At 38.1% G+C, this 5,542-nt stretch overlaps 1 protein-coding gene and 1 long non-coding RNA gene across 2 annotated transcripts in view; one reads left to right on the forward strand and one right to left on the reverse strand.

Moving 5' to 3' along the window:
• LOC106814614 (cyclic nucleotide-gated cation channel alpha-3-like) overlaps positions 1–5,542 on the reverse strand; it is a 55,879-nt gene that overhangs the window by 36,705 nt on the left and 13,632 nt on the right. The gene's annotated exons all lie outside the window — the stretch shown is intronic.
• LOC106814623 overlaps positions 1,005–5,542 on the forward strand; it is a 17,090-nt gene continuing 12,552 nt past the window's right edge. The window contains exons 1-2 of the long non-coding RNA XR_001394634.1: positions 1,005–1,127; positions 5,360–5,361. This is a non-coding gene — a long non-coding RNA (uncharacterized LOC106814623). The remainder of the gene's footprint in view (positions 1,128–5,359; positions 5,362–5,542) is intronic.

Below are 5,542 nucleotides of genomic sequence, written 5' to 3' on the forward strand. Positions count from 1 at the left end.
TATGGATGTATGTATGTATGTATGTATGTATGTATGTATGTATGTATTGTATGTATTATGAGTATGATTTTTTTTTTTTTTTTTTGTATTAGTATGTATGTATGTATGTATTATGTAGGTATGTATGTACATGTATGATGTATGTATGTATGTGTATGTATGTATGTATGTATGTATGTATGTAGTGTACTGTATGTATGTATGTATGTACTGTATGCTATGTATGTATGTCATGATGTATGTATGTATGTAATGTATGTATGGGTATGTAATGTTATGTATGTATGTAGATGTATGTATGTAGTGTATGTATGTATGTATGTATGTATGTATGTATGTATGTAAATGTAGGTGTATGTATTCTATGTATGTATGTATGTATGTAGTATGTATGTATGTGTATGTAATGTATGTGTGTATGTATGTATGTAGTATGTATGTATGTATGTATGTATGTATGTACATGTATGTATGTATTATGGTATGTATGTATGTGTAATGTATGTATGTATGTATGTGATGTAGTGTATTGTATGTATGTATGTATGGTATGTGTGTATGTATGTATGTATATGTATGTATGTATGTATGTATGTATGTATGGTATGTATGTATGTATGTATGTATGTATGTATGTATTAGGTTATGTATGTATGTATGTGATGTTATGTATGTATGTATGTATGTTGTATGTATGTATGTATGTATGTATGTATGTATGTATGTATGATATTGTATGTATGTATGTATGGTATGTATGTATGTATGTATGTATGTATGTACTAGCTGCGGGTACCCGCCTTGCGCTGGGTAAAATCGTGCTACTAATTCATACTACTAATAATTGGACACAATAGGAACATTGGGTAAAATCGGACAATAATAACATTGCACACAATATAATATTTACAAATCAGTGTAATAAGATAATAAGCATGGGAAAACTGTTACGGTATGACATTTATATGACAGAAGAACCGAACTGTAACACCCTGGCAACATAATAGTAATATGGTGGAAATGAGGAAAAGTTATATAACAGCATGTACGAATGGGTTGCAGTTTTCATTTTGAAAACTCTGATAAACAATGGTTTTGCGAGTTATTGTCTGGTGGAAATATGTAGAGTTTGCTGGCGTCTCGAACTGTTGAGCTCACACAGTGCAGCTATCCGATTGTCAGAATCGTAAGATGAATAAACGAAATTGGGTATATAGTATAGATAGAGACAGGCAGCGGAGTGGGGTCTGTGTCCATTGGATATTCTATAGTGAATGCTTGGCGCGCAACATGCACATTGAAATAAAAAGAATTTTTACTGAATCAGAAAAGGCATAGCTTTCGAATGGTACAAATATGGATTCTAGAATCGTAGCATGAATAAAAAAAAGTGAGATATATAGTATACAGGACAGGCCAGCGAGTGCGGGAAATTTGTAATTATAAAAGAAGTGTTACTCACTTGGTACGCGTCGTTTATGCGTTGATGTTGGAGGCAATCGTAACCTCTCAAACTATATAATACTCATACTAAACTATAGTGAATCTCTATAAATATTTACAAACAGTGTAATCAGATAATTAAGCCATGGTAAAAAACGTTACCGTATGACATTTATATGACAGCACAACCCAACGTAGAACCCCTGGAACATAATATAATATGGTGTAAATAAGAAAAAGTTATTCTAACAGCATATGTACGAATGGGTTGCACTTCTCATTTGAAAGCCTCTTGATAAAACAATGCAGTCGTAACCACAGGCACTTGAAGCGTTTCAACTGTAAACACACGCCGCCGCCATTGCGCGCACACTGACACATAAATATACTCAAATATATAACTCAAATATATATTAGATGTATGTATGTATGTATGTATGTAATGTATGTATGATATGTTATTGTATGATGTATGTATGTATGGATGTATGTATGTATGTATGTCATATATGTAGGTATTGTATGTATGTTATGTATGATATGTATGATGTATGTATGTATAGTATGATGTATGTATGTATGTATGTATGTAGTATGTATGTATGTATGTATTATGTACTGTATGTATGCTATGTATGTATGTAGTATGTATGTATGTATGTATGTATGTCAATGTATGTAGTGTATGATATGTATGTATGTATGTATGTATGTAATGTATGTATGTATGTATCTTCCCTATAGGCGGCCAAAGACCGACCCAAGCGATCTGGATGCAACTTTTCACAGGCCATCTCTTCATACCCGGGGAGTGTTCCTAGCTGAAAAAAAAACTTGCCAAACCGTCAAACTCACACCGAAAAATCCGTGAAACCCCCTCAATTCGTCAATCTTTCGCACTTGTCAGCACTGACTGTACAGTGCTGCCACACACAGAAAAAATCGATGACTCATTCCATCAGCTGTTGGTATTGTGAAACCGAAACGGTACTAAAAGAGCACAACCAGGATAAATTTACTGTGTCAGTGTGCGCGCAATGGCGGCGGCGTGTTTTTACAGTTGAAACGCTTCTAAAGTGCCTGTGGCTTACGACTGCATTGTTTTATCAAGAGGCTCTTGAAATGAGAAGTGCAACCCATTCGTACACTGCTGTTTAGAATAACTTTTTCTTATTTCACCACCATATTACTATTATGTTCCAGGGTTCTTACGTTTGGGTTGTGCTGTATATAAAATGTCATACGTAACCGTTTTTTACCTGCTTATTATCTGATTACACTTGATTTGTAAATATTTATAGAGATTCACTATAGTTAGTATGAGATTATATGTTTGAGGGTTACATTGCTCAAAACATCAACCGCCATAAAGACGCGTACCGGAGTCAAAACATTCTTTATAATTACAAATTTCCCCCACTCGCTGGCTGGTCTGTTATACTATATATCGACTTTTTTTATTCATGCTACGATTTCAGAATCCTTGTACCATTCGAAAGCTATGCCTTTTCTGATTCAGTAGAAAAAATTCCTTATTTCAATGTGCATGGTTGCGCGCCAAGCGTTCACTAGACAATATCCACATGGACACAGACTCCACTCGCTAGCCTGTCTCTATCTGTCTCATATACCCAATTTCGTGTATTCACTCTACAATCTGACAATGGATAGCTGTACGTGGTGAGCTCAACAGTTGAGACGCCAGCAATCTCTACATATTTCCACCAGGCAATAACACGCAAACCATTGTTATCAAGAGGTTTTCAAATGAAAACTGCAACCCATTCGTACATGCTGTTATAATAACTTTTCTCATTTCCACCCATATTACTATTATGTTCCAGGGGTTCTAAGTTGGGTTGCTTTGTCATATAAATGTCATACGTAACAGTTTTCCCCATGCTTATTATCTTATTACACTGATTGTAAATATTGATATTGTGGCCAATGTTATATTGTTCGATTTTTACCAATGTTCCTATTGTGTCCAACTTATAGTAGTATGAAGTAGTAGCACGATTTTACCCAGCGCAGCGGGTACCCGCAGGTATTTCTAGGACCGCGCATTTTGCCTCGTGTGAACGCTAAATACCGGATTTCTTGCTACGTGTAAACGCGGCTATAAGCCGATCGGCAGTTGGTGCGCATTGCATTGTTTATTTCGCATTGTTTGCTTGATTGTTTAAAGCAGCTCGCAGCTCGCAAATACCGTATTTCTGGAGCCGCGAATCAGCGTGTGAACGCTCGGCCGCGTATTTGTCTCAGATTCGGTATTTCGCAAATGCCGTATTTCATAAATACGAGGTCTCGTGTGAACGAGGCTATTATCTAAAATCATTTAGTATACCCTTAACTTCATTCATGCCAATTTTGGTGCTTTTACCACAAAACCCACGATTTTTTCACATATCTGCCCTACTATATCACTTGACGAGCCTTGCCCATGCTCATTTCCCATTACAAAACATGCAAAAAAGTGCACAATATTCAAACACTCATAAAAATTTTGGATATGTTGTTCTATGACACATCCTGCTCATCTGGTGTAAAAATCGTCTTTATACCATTTTTTTCCGGGTCAAAATGCTCTACTACCATATTTTCACCGAGCGCATACGAAAGTTAATCATACAGCACAATTCGGCACGTGTCTTTTTCAATGCATCCGCGCTGAAACGACACGATAAAACATCACGATATGCTCGCCCACCGTCTGCAATAATGGGCAGCAGAGCCTGCATCTTCGTCTGCCAACCGCATACTTCATATATTGTTTACAGAATGACAGGCTGCGGTGTAGGCAATTCGCGCGTAAGCTCAGTGAGCGGATTAGAGCGGGACCGGATAGCGGGCGAGATCGATTGCACGAAATAAGGCGTTCGCACGCGCACACTTACACAAATTCTTCAAACCTACATGCACACATCATACATACGCGCACACACACACACACACATATACGCGCACACACACATATACGCGCACACATGCACATATACGCGCACACACGCATGCACACACGCATGCACGCATGCACGTACACACACTGCCACACGCGAGCCCGCATACACACATTCGCGCTCACGCGCACACACCCACACATGCGCGCACGCAAATATACACGCGCACGTACTCGCCATAGTATTGTCAGTAATTCTGTCGGTTATACTGGCTGTAGCACTGGCTATAGTACTAACTAATGTAACTAATGTAAAGATAAAGTACTGGCTGTAAATGCCATCATATTCTTTTCTCTGCATTGGGACTGTTTTTAAAAGTCTTTACATCTCTCGACTAGTGGTGCCCCCGGACGCCCCGTCCTTGTGCAAACCGAAGGTTTGAGTTCATATATGCAGCGGCACGCTCCCCCTACTGGCAATTTAATACAAAACAGGGAATTACATATGGGAATTCACTGGGAATTCGTCTAATCTGAATTCGTGGGCAACAGTGACAGACTTGACACAGCGTTTGCTGGTAAGCATGTCATCGTAGCATCGCTGAGAATTTTTGGCATTTAAAAGCGCACGAAAAACTATAATAAAACTTAAATAACCCTAATTACCTCAATGACCGCACACCGCATGCCACTCACGATGTTTACTCGGTGACGTGACCTTCCGAATTCCCATTGGTTGATACAAATCACGTGCCTCAAACTCCTCAATGACGCCACAGTGTTGGCAAGGCACATCCATAACACAAAAACACAATGGCTCAATAGCTGAACGCCTAAAGCAGAGACGACATGGCTGAAATGTCGTTGGATCGAATCCCATCTGTTTTTTTCATTATTTTCTTGTTTTCTGTATTTTTCTATGTTTATCCATATTTACATGATTTATTTACAACAAATAATTTTTTTTCGTTTATAGGGTTAGGGTTAGGGTTAGAATCCCAATTCACCATAAAACAGGAGTTTGAGGTACGTGATCTTTTATCAACCAATGGGATTTGGGAGCTATGCAGGCCCTAGCTGCGTGTGTGTAACACAGCTGTATATTTCGCCGTCGTTGAATTTCTCTTGCGTTTCGCGTGATTGACGGAGCAGTTCTTCAGTGATTCTCATGCAATAGCAATGTTTCATGTTTATAAACAT

The sequence above is a fragment of the Priapulus caudatus genome, unplaced genomic scaffold (genome assembly GCF_000485595.1).
Source record: "Priapulus caudatus unplaced genomic scaffold, Priapulus_caudatus-5.0.1 Scaffold26, whole genome shotgun sequence".
Taxonomy (NCBI): Eukaryota; Metazoa; Priapulida; class Priapulimorpha; order Priapulimorphida; family Priapulidae; genus Priapulus; species Priapulus caudatus.